The sequence below is a fragment of the Eumetopias jubatus genome, unplaced genomic scaffold, assembly GCF_037043125.1.
Source record: "Eumetopias jubatus isolate StellerSeaLion01/CBP00866 unplaced genomic scaffold, mEumJub1_p1.0 scaffold_7, whole genome shotgun sequence".
In the NCBI taxonomy this organism is placed as follows: domain Eukaryota; kingdom Metazoa; phylum Chordata; class Mammalia; order Carnivora; family Otariidae; genus Eumetopias; species Eumetopias jubatus.
This window is the reverse complement of record NW_028274813.1, coordinates 30,197,261-30,211,729: the sequence shown is the minus strand read 5'-3', so window position 1 is coordinate 30,211,729 and position 14,469 is coordinate 30,197,261. Positions and strand designations below refer to the sequence as shown.

Below are 14,469 nucleotides of genomic sequence, written 5' to 3'. Positions count from 1 at the left end.
ACAAGGGCAACCGAGCCCAGCGCCCTCAGCCCCAGAGCTGAGCCCAGGAAAGGAGACCATCCCCAAGGCGTCTTGTTCGGGGTCTTTCAGGCTCTTTTAGGCTCTTCTGGTGAAACCACCTCCACTTACTGTTCTCTACTCTCCAGCTGAGTGGGAAAATGAGCCCCATGTGAAAGCAGTTTTGGGACTGGGAGCCTTGCCATAGCCTCAGTCAGGTTAAACTTCCTTAAGTAACTGAGAACAGACCTGACTTAGATTTCTTAGGGCATTTCTCTGTGCTGAGTGCTTAACCAGGAAGAATGTTAAACAGGGTACTGAACTGAGGGCAAATAGCTGTGACCAATTCCCTAACCTCAGTCACAGAAGGGACTTGAGGGGTTGGACCTTAGGGTCCCCAGTGTCACCACAACTAGATCTGCCTCTTCCAGAATCCTTTGCACAATAGCAGAGCTATTGTGAAGACTTCCCTCACTCCCACCCTCATGCCTCAAGCAAATAAGATGTTTACTTCCAGCACTAGAAGAAGGAGGGGGTACAGGCAGAAATGGGAGGAATGCTAACCGTAACTAACCTAAGTCAGATTGCTGGGCTGGCCACTAACCAGGGCTCTGCCTTGCTCTCTGAGGCCAGGAGAAGCAAGAGGCCGGATCTCTGCACAGTACTCAGAATGTTAAAGCTCGGATCCGAAGCTTAGCCACCCCCTGCCCTGAGCTATCATTAATACCTCCCTTTAAGAGGAGGTGACTTGCTGTCGACAACAAAAAGACCTTGAGACTGACCCCTATCTACTGCGTGTCAGAACTGAAGAGGATTTCTTAATTTCTCTCAACTTCCATTTTCTCATCTGAAAAAGTAGGGGTAGTTATACTTGGCTTGCAGGATCTTTTTTGAGACTTAGAAATTGTATACCTGGCACTGTGCTTGGAAACTACCACTCCCTTGAGAAAGAGTTACTACTGCTGTTATTGTTAGCCCTGCCTCTGGGTGTAGATTTGTAATGGATCTGCCTCAGCTTGGCTGTGAGTTTGAGAGCAAAGATGGTACCCGTACTGCTGACTGCAATTAGAGTACCTACCGAGAGGAGGGGCTCAGTCTCTGAGTGAGTGTGGCGAGTCTGGAAAGGGACAGCAGCCACTAGGAAGTAAGCGTCTACAAGCAATGACTTTTCTGGATCAGTGTTGTCAGATTCTTTGTGTTCAGGACACATCCAAGGAAACAGACATATTCAGACACCCGTGAGTCAGCAATAATTGTAACTCTCTCTTTACTGCTGAAGAACAGTGTCTTTCAATAGCTATAAAAATAATCACTGTGCGGCGCCTGAGTGGCTCAGTTGGTTAAGTGGCCAACTCTTGATTTCAGCTCAGGTCATGGTCTTAGGGTCCTGCAGTTGAACCCTGCAATTGAACTCCGTGCTCAGCATGGAGTCGGCTTGAGATTCTCTCCCTCTCCCTCTGGCCCTCCCTCCACTCATGCACTCTTTCTTTCTCGCTCTCTAAAGTAAATCAATCTTAAAAAAAAAAAAAGCAATCACTGTGGTCTCACCGTTTATTGGGATGCTTTTGACCCTGTGGTTGAGTGGGTAGCTGTTTACTGCCCTGATCTCCCCCACTAAAGTACACAAGAAGAATTCTTACATGTCCAACTACCACGTTTTCACAACACTGTAGCTTGTAGCCATGGTGTATCGGCCTGCCAGTCTCAGGCAGGCACTTCAACATTGCCCTTGGAATCCCAGGATTGAACTTTGCAATTTTTATTTGTCAACAATCCCATAGGTCCTTGACATGTAGTCATTTGTAAGTCATTTTGCTAAGATGTCAATTTTTTAAAACTGGTTTCTTATACAAGTAATACATGAATATATATATACACACATACACATATTTAATGCTCAGACAATAGAGAAACACAGAGAAAAACCTGTAGAAGTCTTCCTCTTTTTGTATCAGTCAGAATAGGTCACATTATACTACAGTAACAACCATCCTCAAATCTCAGTGGCCTGTAGCCACAAGTGCGTATTTCTTATTCACACTGCATGTTTTCTCTGAGTCCCCTGCAGCCATGTTTCTTGCCTTCTTCACTCCAGAACCAAAGCTGATGGAAAAACCTAACTATCTGGAGCATTGTCAATCTCGTGGCAGAAAGAAAAGGACAAGGCAAATGGTGCCCTGACTTCCAGAACTCAGCACAAAAGTGACCAACATCACTTCTCTGACTAAAGCAAGTCATATAGCCATTCCTAAGGTCAACAGCATGGGAATATATCTTCCTACAGAGAGGAGCGTGACACAGAAAAGAAACTGAAACGTTTAGTGAATGAGAACACATCACCACCTCCTCCTAGGATGACTTCTTTCCCAGAGGTAACTACTCTCAACAGTTCAGTGCATTTTCTTACGTATTTGTGTGTCTCTCTTTCCATTTATTTATTTATATTTATATAGGGAGAGACACACAAACATGGAATATTATGCATATTGCTCTGCAACTTTCTCTGTTCACTTCATACGTCTCAGCGACCTTTCCACTTCAGTACATATAAGTCTGTCCTGCTCTTTCTAACAACTGTGCAGCATTTCATGCCGTAATATCTTTACAATGTTGGTGTACTTTTGGATATTTTCAAAATTGTTTGCTCCTATAAATAATGCCCCGATGATTATCCTCATACAGACACGTATATTTGTGCACACGTGTATTTCTGAGTAACAATTTTCTAGAATTGTTAAAGTAGAGCATGTGTACATGACAGCTTTAAAAGACATTGCCAATTTGCCTTAAAAAATGCTTTCATCAGGATGCCTGGGTGGCTCAGTTGGTTAAGCATCTGCCTTTGGCTCAGGTCATGATCCTGAGTTCCTGGGATCAAGTCCCGAATCGGGCTCCCTGCTCAGTGGAGAGCCTGCTTTTCCTTCTCCTCCCTGCTCATGCTCTATCTCTGTCACTATCTCTGTCTCTCTCAGATAAATAAATAAAATCTGAAAAAAAAATGCCTTCATCAACACACACAGCCATCAGCAATGGAAAAGAGCCCGATTTCCTACATCCTCAACAATTCTTAATATTATCAAACTTTTTCTTTTTTTGGTTGATACGATAAATTTTAAAAGTGGTAGTTCATTATTTTATTGTATTTAATGTGTTTCCTTCTTTATCCGTGAGGTTGAGTATTGCTTGCGTTTATTGTCTAATTTCACATTTTTTTCTGTTGTGAGTTGTCCATTTCCACTCTTTACCCATTCTCTAGTGGTTGTTTTTCCCTTCACATTTGAACGAGCTATTTGATATATTTTCTCGATGTTAATCCTTTTTACTCCTGGTTGTGAATACAAGCATTTCTCATTTACCATCAGGAACTTTCCTCAAAACCAGACACTGAGTGAAATGTTACAGCAGCTCCTCTCCTATCAATTCATCACTACCAACCAATTTCCTAAAATACAGAACAATGTCAATATGTGTAACAAATTAGCATGTCAGTTTCAGGAACTATGTGTAACAAATTAGCATGTCAGTTGCACCGAAGGTTGCTTCCTCATGACCAAAGAGTGAATATGACTTTTCACAGATATTTGCATGTGTGTAGTCATGTGACCTGAGTATCATCAATATCTGACTATCCCTTTGTTGACACTGAGTGCTTTTCACAACATCTGCATGTGATTCTGATATTCTTCCAATTATATTTGGAAAGTAACTAGAGAATTCTCCCCATCTCACACACATACCAGTTTGTTTAAAACGTTATATTGAATTTATGGGATGTACAAATAAAATTTTCTGTATAAATCTTGGTCCAAAGCACATTGTATTGGAGAGAGATGTATGCTCTGTGAAGTCTGAGTGTCACAGATAGGGGGATTCTGCTGCGGAAAACTTGTCAGGGAGACAGCTTGTAAGGTGTGTCTCTATTTGCTTCCAGTCTGGACATTCTCTCTTAATTTTGATTTTTGGGGTTTTCCCCCTAGCTTTATTGAGTTATAATTGACATGTAACTTTAAGCTGTACAATATGATGATTTTTATATATATATATATATATATATATATATGTTGCATAATAACCACCACAGTAAGGGAAGCTAACACATCCATCACCTCACATAATTTCTGTGTGTGTGTGTATGTGTGTGTGTGTGTGTGGTGAGAACATTTAAGATCTACTTTCAGCAACTGTCAAGTATACAGCACAGTATTAACTACAGTCACCATGCTGTATATTAGATCCCCAGAACTTTTTCCTCTGGTAACTGGAAGTTTGTACCCTTTGACCAACATCTCCCCATTTCTTTCCCTAACAACGACCATTCTACTGTCTGTTTTCTGTGAGTTCAGCTTTTTAGAGTACACATACAAGTGAGATCATACAGTATTTGTTTTTCTTTGTCTGACTTATTTCAGTTCGTATACTGCCCTCAAGGTCCATCCATGGCTGACATTATCTGGCCGCTGCCTTTGAGCCCACTGTGTCCAGGGGGATGGACTGAAAACAGAGAACTAGCAGACGAGTTGATAGTTGCCCAAAGAGAGGGATGAACAGAATACAGAAGGAAAGGGGAGTGAGCCAGAAGTGTGTTTCCTCTCCTCTTCTCTGTCTCCCCCACCCCTCCCCATTCTCTCACCCTCTCTCTCTCTCTCTCTCTCTCTCGTGCGTGCGTACGCACACACACACACCCCCTGAGTGAAGATTAGGTGACAACTTAGAACAAGAAGGGCAGCCTGGTCTGAGAAGACGGTCTGAAAGCTGCGTGAAGAGTTTTAAGAGAGCTGTGGCCAGTTGGTGGCTGCCAATCTGGGCCAGGTATCTCCTGGCCATGGGCTGCCCCCAGCTGGCCTGTAGGCCCTCCTCATTTCTTCAGAGGGCTTCACCCTCAGAGACCAAGCCCTTGTGCCCCAGCCAGGGCTACTCAAACTGCCTGCTCAGCCACACCAAGCTACTTGAAGCCTCATCCCCGAACCCTGGGGAGACACAGCCAGTCCCACCCTGGGGAAATGGGTTATTTCTCAGCTGTCCCCAGCTTTATCTTTAAAACGGAAGCAAAGTTTGTGTTCCACATCATGTATCTGTGCTTATTTCAATATAAAAAAATGTGTTTTCAATTTCATGCCTAACCCTCCCTCCACCGCCCCCCCCCCATAGGTCCCAGTATAAAATTCAGTACTGCTCTGTACTTCACGGTACTCATTACAGTTGTAATTAATTCAGGTTTCCCAATAATTTAGCTGCTGTCCTTCCCACTGGACCGTCAGCTCCCAGAGGGCGGCACCATATCTTCCTTGCTCACTGCATTTTCGGTGGCTCACTAGGGCCCGTCGGGGGCTGTATGGAGTTAGAGCCTTCTTATAACGAGGCTGACATGGGAATTCCAGTCCTCGTGCAGGTCAAGTGTCTGTGCTTCCTTTTACAAGCGGAAATGCCTGGAGGGTGGCCTCACAGAGGGGTCCTTGTTCACCAAGGGCCCAGATGAGAGGTGCAGTCCATCGGGGCTCAGGATCCCTATCACAACTCCTGGCGCTTCCCAATGACATCACCTGAGAATACATACAAAAAGCACCTATTCTGTAAAGGTCTCTAAGGAGCATTACTTTAAGCTCATTCTTGCTGTATTAGGTGTATAACATCATAACTCATGGTTTCCCGGATTCGGTTCAAGGGCATAGGTGATTTGGTAGTTATTTGATTTATAGAAGTTTTCTCAAGTCAGAGAAGAAATTGAAGTGTGTTTTGCTGAGGGTAGGAAAACATCTCAGTTTGGAAGAGGAGCTGATATCTCAAATAAGCAATTGTAAATTATATCAAGTTCCCTCACCTTTGGGTCTAATTCTGCTGTCTCCTACACAATGTCAGTGACAACCCTTCTCCTCAGCGTTTCTTGAGGGGGAGACCTGGGTTCTAGGCATGCAACTGTAGTAAGTCACTCCACCATCTGTCTTGATATCCGCAGAGCAACAGTCAGAAGATTTACTGGTTAAAAAAATGCAAATTCCTTAAAACAGCCAAGTGCTGTCTCCAAGTTTCATGCAAAGATGTGGTTAAACAGCGCTTGAAGATAGCACTAAATAAAAATAGTAAGAAATCTGAATTGTGGAATAATTATTACTGTAATTGCTTGCATTTATTCTTCACATGGATTGGCTTGTTTAATGGCAACCATTCAAGGTAGGGAGAATTATTATTCCCATTTCCCAGATGAGGAAATAGATACCTGGAGAGAGTATGTAACTTTCCCAAGATCTTGCCTAGTGGAAAACAGTCAAAGCTTTGAGGCTGGTTTACATTATTTTCTGGTCCAGGCTCTTACCACTGGCCATGAATAAGCAATCAACTTTTGTGTTTGAGAAAGAAATAAACTTCCATCATGCCAAGTACAAGTGCTGGTGAGCTTGTATTGTTCACTCCGGGGCCTAACAGATTTGTTTCAATTAACAAAGACATAAAGATCCTTTGTAAGTGGCTTATTTATTGACTCTTAGGTGATTGAAAATCTGTTGTTCCCTTAAAAATGTTAAGCATCGCCTCTCCTCTCCAAACCCATTACAATCTAACAAATAAAATTTTTGTGAGTTTGGCCCATGGTGAAATTCCAACAAGACCCCAATTTCTGTTTGGCCAGCCATCAAACAAAGTTCTGACTTGCAGTGCTCTTTTGAACAGTATGTTGACATTCACAGCCTCTGTTTAACTTCTCTCTCTCATAGCAGTGGTCCTGGGGTTTCTTTCAGTCACTGGAGTTGGTAGGTGCTTCGTGCTACATTTATGGAGTAGTCGCTGCAGGCCCATTTTGGAATGGTGTGACCCTTGCCCTCTCGATATAAAAAATGGGTTTCGATATTAAAAAAAAAAGCCCTTGGCCTTTCTGCCCAACCCGGTCCACAACCATCCTCCACTTTGGAAAACATTTTCAATTCCCTTCTGTCCAGTGCAACAGGGATAGGTCGAGCAGATACTATCTGCCTAATGTTGTGCTACTCCAGGCCAGGGGGAGGAGACTCTCCATAAAATATTAACATATTACTAATTGCTGACATTTATTGACTGCTTCTCATCAAGCATGACTTCATTTTATCCTCGCAGTCATTTTTCAGAGTGGCAGAGCCCCAGGTCCCAGGAGCGGACTGAGGATCTACGTTGCTTGCAGGTCTGACATCACAGTCTGAGATTTTAATCCCTATTCTTTGGTACCGTTTCAGTGAGTGCCAAGCAGTCTGAAGACAAGGGTTGGAGTAGTCCAGGAAGAGTCCAGGGAAGGAGTGGAAATTGAGCTGGATTCTAAGGATTGCACTGGAAAGACCGGAAAGGATTTAGGGCAGAAAAACAGGCTCTCTTGCTTGTGTTCTCCTTATAGAGCAACAGAGAAGGTGGATTAGACCATTTTGGGGTTGGCATTACCAATTAATTTTAAATTCAATACCTGCCTTGTCATTTGAACTTAATCTTATTATAGCAGATCTTTTCACATTTCTTTTGTTTGTGCAGATTTTACATACAGGGGTTTTAAGTCAATCAAAGAGCATCTGTGCTGAAAGGAATTATTTTTCGCGTGCGTTAAAATAATTGGCCCAGTTCCTCTCTGAACCAATAAGTAAAACATCTCTAATTCCTGTCTTAGAGGACAAGTAATACAGACTAAGGCAAAAAGCATTCACCTAACTACCTCTCTTTTATTTCTAGAACATGGTATGATGTCCAGGAAAAAGAATTTACACTGTCTGGAGGAAGAGCCAAGATCAGCATATGTAGCCTGAACTTAGCATAGATACTGTGTCCTTGACAGTCATGCTTAATTTGCTTGATAAGTGAGCAAAGTATTCCAATAACAGAGAGGGAAACAGACTGAGAAACAAGTTCGAACTTAAATATCCTGTGCACGATGTCAGGATATGCCACTGTTCTCTTCTACTTTGTGCCAACCCACCATAAAAGTGCCTCCTATAAAATATTCTTTCTGAGAATTGTTTCCAAGTCATTTAATTTTCCCCTGGTTGTTGACTCTATGTCCTTGCCTTTAAATCATCAACCTCTTTCATGGTTTCAATCTTCTTGTCTTTTTTGCAGAAAGTAATTTTTTCAAAGACATATTTCAATGCATATAAAGGGGAAATTACCTGATTTTTATTTAGTGTCTCCAAAGGAGCTTTAGTCTGTTTCAGAGAAAGCTAGAATCAGGTGACTTTCTTCTCTGTATCTGAACAATCCAGGCTCTCTGTCCCTATATAGAAATAAGCACCGTTGGTGACAGCTATGTGGTATGGCTGGGCCCAAGCCTACCTTCAGCTCCAGCGTATAGCCCTGATCAGTCTGGACCACGGGCAGTCCAATTGTGGCCACGGAGTTTGGTTCAGGGATGAGCCAATAAACACAAAGCTTTGAGCTGCTATTAGTTGATTGTGGCAAGCAATCTTTTCTGTTTCATAGGAATAAGGCAGCATGTGGACCTCGCTGCTGCCAGGCCTCCTACAGTCACCAGGGAGTTAGCCCTAGGAGGCAACCCACACTGGGTGTGAAAGAGAGGGGAGGTAGGAAGAAAGAGAGTCCTCGTGTCACTGTAGCAATCAGAGCCTTTCACTGTCCCTTTGGACTCCCAGTTAGCCAATAAGTCCCTCTTTGTTTATGAGTTTTAATGCGGTTTTCTGTTACTTATAGCCAAAAGCACTTTATCTGCTACACCCAACAACTGGGCAGTTGAACTGAAACACAATTCTGCACCTCAAAATGCAGTTTATCCATTCCAACTGTCTAACAACAGCATATCGGGTAACTAAGTTGCATCCACTGATGGCATATGAGGTGGGACAGACTATGCTGTTACAAATAAAATGTATTTTTCATTCTCATGACAATCTGAAGCAAGTGTTTCTGGTCGGCAGTTGGGTCTCCCACTTGGTTCCACTAGTTTTTCAGGAAACCAGGTTCCTTCCACTTTTTGGCTACCCCATCTCCTAGGGCTCATTATCTTCATCAAGCTGGCAGAAGGGAAAGGAGGATGAAGGGGGCACCTCTGCTTCTTAAAAAACTTTGGCCCAGAGGTACAAACTATTTCCACTTTCCTTCGGCTCAAACTCAATCACCTGACCACATCTCACTGCAAAGGAGGCCAGGAAGAAAAAGTAGATTTTTGATAACTAGTTCATAGTCTTGCCCAGAAAGAATGTTCTAGAAGATTATTAAATTACATGGGAAAAAGCTCAAGAACAGTGTGCATAATATCAGTCCAAGTTTCCAAATGCCCGTGTCTATAAGTATATAAGCTATGTCTCCTTCTACTTTAACATTTGTTCTTGTTCTTCTGCAGCCATGCTCCCCTTCTGGCACCTTCATGATGACCGTGTTTGCAAATATACTACACTACCTTCTGGTGAGCAACACAGATTTTATTGTAAATTTTGTATGGAGACGAAAATGTAATCAAATTCCTCTATGGACACCTGTTCTTTCTTCCAAAATTCTCACCCCGTGTCAGTGGTCCGTCTTCACTGTCCACATGCTTCCCTTCCACCATCACCAGCACCATCACCGCCTGACCTGTGCCCGAGCACTCTGCCTCCTGCCCTTTGTTATATGCCATCTCAGCAAAACAAAAACCTGGTAATCCACTCAAAACCAACGATACACATTTTTCCTCCAGCATACCCCTTCAGGAACTTAGCAAATAATTCACTGAACAAAGAAAGGTTTCTTCCTGGGGTGCGTCTGCTGGATGGGGAGCTGCTAAATAAGAAGACGAATTTTTGCCATAAAAATGCACTTCCATAGACAAAGAGACTGGAGGGATGGTCCCAAAATGTTGACGGTGTTTATCCCTAGGTAACTGGATTGCACATACTTTTTTTTCCCTCCTGCATATTCCTGTACTTTTCTGTAATTTTTGTTTCTGTACTTTTGAAAATTTCTATAATACATGCTATATTTCTTAAACAAGCTGAAAAGACATATTTTTTGAAGATTTTATTATTTATTTAGAGAGTAGGGGGAGGGGCAGAAAGAGAGGGAGAGAGAACCTGAAGCAAACTCCCTGCTGAGCACAGAGCCCGATGTAGAGCATGATCCCATGACCCCAACATGACCTGAGCTGAAATCAAGAGTTGGGACACCCAACCAACTGAGTCACCCAGGTCCCTCAAGCTGAAAAAACATATTAAAAACATCTATTTTTGCTCAACTTTAGTGATCAATAGGGAACTGTAAATCAAAACCACAATGAGTTACTACTTCATGCCCATTAGGATGGTTACTATGAAAAAAGAAAGAAAAACAGAAAATAGTAAGTGTTGTCAAGGATACAGAGAAATTAGAATTCTTGGTTGTTGCAGGGAATGCAAACTGGTGCAGCCACTGGGGAAGACAGTATGGAGGCTCGCCCAAACATTAACATAGAAGTACCATAGGATCCAGCAGTTCCACTTCTGGATTTACCCCTGGAAGAAGCGAAAGCAGTGTCTCAAAGAGGTATTTGTACACCCATGTTTATAGCAGCTTTATTCACAATAGCGCAGAGATGAAAGCAGCCCAAAGGTCTATCAGTGGATGAAGGAATAAACAAAATGTGGCATATACATATGATGAAATATTATTCAGCCTTCAGAGGAGGGAAATTCTGGCACATGCACATGATGAATCTTGAGGACATTATGCTAAGTGAAATAAGACACTCATAAAAAGACAAATATTGTATGATTCACTTGCCTGAGGTACCTAGAGTATCAAGTTCATAGAGGCAGAAAGTAATATGGTGGTTGCCGGGCCTGGGGGAAACGGGGAATGGGGAGTTAGTGTTTAATGGGTATGGAGTTTCAGTTGGGAAAGATGAGAACGTTCTGGAGATGGGTGGTAGTGTGAATATACTTAATGCCACTGAGTTGTATCCTCTAAAATGGTTATTTGAAGTGGTAAATTTTTGTATATTTTACCATAATTTTTTAAAAAGAAATTTATCTTTCCATAAGCAACTTTATGAGAATTTTTTACTTGGATAGCTTGTGATCTCTTTTGAAAACCAGATATTGCTATAGTTTGGCTCTCCATCTATACAGTATTACTGTTTTTCAAATTTAAATTTTGTTAATTAACATACAGGACAATACTGGTTTCTGGAATAGAATCCAGTGATTCATCGCCCCCATACAACACCCAGTGCTCATCACCAGTGCGCCCTTAATGCCCAACACCCTTCTGGCCCATCCCCCACACACCTCCCTCCATCAACCCTCAGTTTGTTCTCTGTCATTAAGAGTCACTTATGGCTTGTTTCCCTCTCTCTCTCTCTTTCTTTCTTTCTTTTTTTTTTTTTTTTAATTAAATAGGCTCCACGCTCAGTGTGGAGCTCAACACAGGGCTTGAACTCACGACCCTGAGATTGAGACTTGAGCTGAGCTCAGGAGTCAGACACTTGACTGACTGAGCCACCCAGATGCTCCTATGAAATATTACTTTTAAAATGAATTTGTAAGTGATGTAAGGAAAAAAACTTACTACACCCAAATTACACAAGACTCAGAGATTGATAAGCTATGGCTTCTCTTCCCCAAGGATTTGCTATCTGGTAAGTGAGAAGAACAAGTAAACAACTACAATCCACAGGGAAATGAAACTGTGGGCAAGTGTAGCGAGAGAGGCACTGAATTCTGCCTGGGTAGTTAGTGGGGCTTCCCAGAGAAAGAAGTGTTTAAACACTTGGGAGTTTACTAATAGAGAACAAGGGGTGAACATGGGGGGCACACTGGAAAGTGGAATAGAGATGGAGGGAGAGGCCTGGGACATGAGGAAACCAGTCAACCCACGAGTGCCATCCCCTGAGGCCTCTGCCCTGTCACGGGACATCCTGGGACTTTGAACATGTCTGGCAAAGGCCGGCGAGAAGACAAGCTCAGGCCTGCACGTGGCAGTATTGCCTTTACTGCGCAATGACCCAGGAAGCCGGCTGAACTCAGAAATCAAGGGAAAGCCAGCCATGGGTCAGGTCCAGAGTGGAGACCTTGGCTGGCTTGGTGGTGTGATTCTAGAGAAAGACAGAGCCCGCCTGAGCTTCCTGTGCCAACAGGGGAAGGGCTCCCTGCATGTTGGTGCCTGATCGTGTGGAGCTGTCGGTTTTGCAGTCTGACAGCAAAAAGAATAGACGCTTTTTTTCATTCAATCCAAAAGCTTATGTAATGTTTTGTCAGCATCTCGGACTTGGCCAATCTGAGGCACATGTCTGCCCCCAAGCCCCGTATGCTCGGACTTCTCTCGGGATGATGGCATGCCAGTGGTGCACAGCTGGACAACCGTTGCCTTGGCCCAGGGAGTGGGGAGACTGGAGCGTGCTTGTGAGCTGGACGTCTGTGGGTGCTGTGTCAGTTGAGTCATGGAATGGGGGGAGATCAATTTGTGAAAAGGAGACAGAGAGCATGCAGAATTATATGTGATACAGGAATTTGTGATACTGGACCTGGAAGATCTGCAAGGTCAGTTCATTCACTACCTTATTGTCAATTGGTGTGGGTCACTCCTGTCGCTGGGGCTGTTTACGCTCTCCGAAACCTCTGCCCTGGGCTGGTCCCTGCCTCCTGTTGGGCACTTCTATCCAGGCAACTGCCAAGATGGCCCTCATGGCTCCTCTCTGTGTCCCCAGGACCCCCTTGGAGGACCCTTCACGCTGCTCCCAGGCCCATGGCGGTGAGCACCCACAACCACCTCCATCTGGCCGCGGCTAGAGCGCAAAGTATAGGGGACAGGTCGTGTGGAGAATCCCACAACTCCAGATCCATCCCCCCTCAGGGGACCAGGCCCTGATGCTCTCTTATCCACAAATCACAAAAACATCTACCCCCTTACCTTCTTGGAAGCCTCTTTAACTCCCCCAGGTAGGGAGTGGTGGTGACCGCACAAAGAGCTGGAAACTCCCTGCCTGGGGTCAGGACACCCAGGTCTGGGAACACAAAGCGCTGGCTGTTTTTCCTGGAAGGGTGAGGGGAAAATTATCTTTTCATTGTTTTTGTTGATAGGTCAGAGTGGCAAAAAAAGATAAGCTACAATTAATTTCTCAGTATCTCAACTTGTTGCTCGTTAATGATCTCACTTGCCTGAACACCTGGAGACAGGTAGGCTGGGCTCCTCACCTGATCCCATGATGTCTGTGGGGCCATTGGGCCTGCCACCTGTTAGTCTGTTCCTGGGTCCTTCTTGGCTCCCCAGGATGAACCTCTTAGACACTTCCGAGTGGGCCGCTGATTGCCGCTTCATTTCCTCTTCTCTACATCCAGTGTGGCTCTGAAGTGGCACCTCCCACCCCATCCACCTCTGTCTGTCTGTTCTCCCAGTTATTCCCCTGCATCCTCGGGCACAAAGCCCCAGAGGATCTGATCGGATTTTAGGGCAGAGTCCCACCAATGCAGCAGGACCAAACCCGAGCAAAGCAATGTCTGAGGCTTAAGAATCTGAGGGATGAACCCTCTTTACTTCCATACAGATTTAAAATTACCTTTGTACTAAGGATCCCAACCCAGATGAGTAGTGTCATTTGTGATGAGCCCGCTGCTCTGGGCCCAGGTCAAGAAACTGTAAGATCAAGTGGCCTGAACTAAGCTAAGTGGACAAGGCCCTTCTCCCCTGGCCTTTGAAATGACTAAATGGCTCAGGGAAATCACTTGTCTTTGTTCACCAAAGGAAAGACCTTGTTAGTTTGCTTTTTCTAGAGCGTTCTTTAAGGAAGCTTCCAACCCGCTTGGTTCTGTATATTGGATTTTCCATCGTGACTGGGGCCCTAGGGAAGCGGAAGCCAGCCTTCCCTCTGATGTCCAAACTCGGGGACTTTACAAGTTCTTGACGCTGGAAGATTTGCAACATCAGGGCCTCTCCTCTGGCTTCCTTCTCCAGCTTCTCCTGACAATCTCTGAGCCTGAACACTTCGGCCTCGGGTTGGGGGCCTGAAATGTGTGTCAACAGTTTGAAGGCTGCTTCTGCATGTCAGCTGCTGCCCTCCTGGTCCCCTTTCCCGGGTCTGAAGCCATGACCTTTCACCTTCCCCTGGGTGCAGCCCCCAAGAGTTGGAGGGCATGTCTGCATGCCTGCTGCAGCCTATGCACACGGACAGATAGAGCATCCAACAATCTGATTTATGTTTCCCAGATTTATCGCATCACTCGCATACCCGGGCCAGCTGATATTTTAGGAGCGTGAATCAGAGTGTCTGGCTTGGCTTCCTCTGCAGCCGAGCTCCGGCTGCAGGCATGATGAAGTTGGGAGGGGCAAGAACTCCACTTATCAGGGAGGAAATTTGTGTCAGTAACAAGTCTGCCTGGCAACAGTGCCACAAAAGAGAGATGCTAGGCCTCAACATCAGAGCCAAAATCTTCACGCTGGTGGAGAGCATCACACTGCGCAATTTTCTTCCTTGGTGAGCTCACTATACTCTTTGGGGAAAAAAAAAAAAAAGGAAAGTAAGGATTCTGTACAAGCATTCTCCCAAGGAGATCCCGTCACCTGCCG

At 44.3% G+C, this 14,469-nt stretch overlaps 1 protein-coding gene across 19 annotated transcripts in view; it reads left to right on the top strand.

Moving 5' to 3' along the window:
- The window catches only part of SIPA1L1 (signal induced proliferation associated 1 like 1), a 466,784-nt gene that overhangs the window by 12,132 nt on the left and 440,183 nt on the right, over positions 1-14,469 (top strand). For 18 of the 19 annotated variants that reach the window (XM_028087081.2, XM_088024541.1, XM_088024542.1 and 15 more), the window contains exons 2-4: positions 2,093-2,369; positions 9,299-9,361; positions 10,317-10,452. The gene's annotated coding sequence lies outside the window, so the exon portion shown is untranslated. The remainder of the gene's footprint in view (positions 1-2,092; positions 2,370-9,298; positions 9,362-10,316; positions 10,453-14,469) is intronic. The other variant, XM_088024540.1, reaches the window with a different exon arrangement.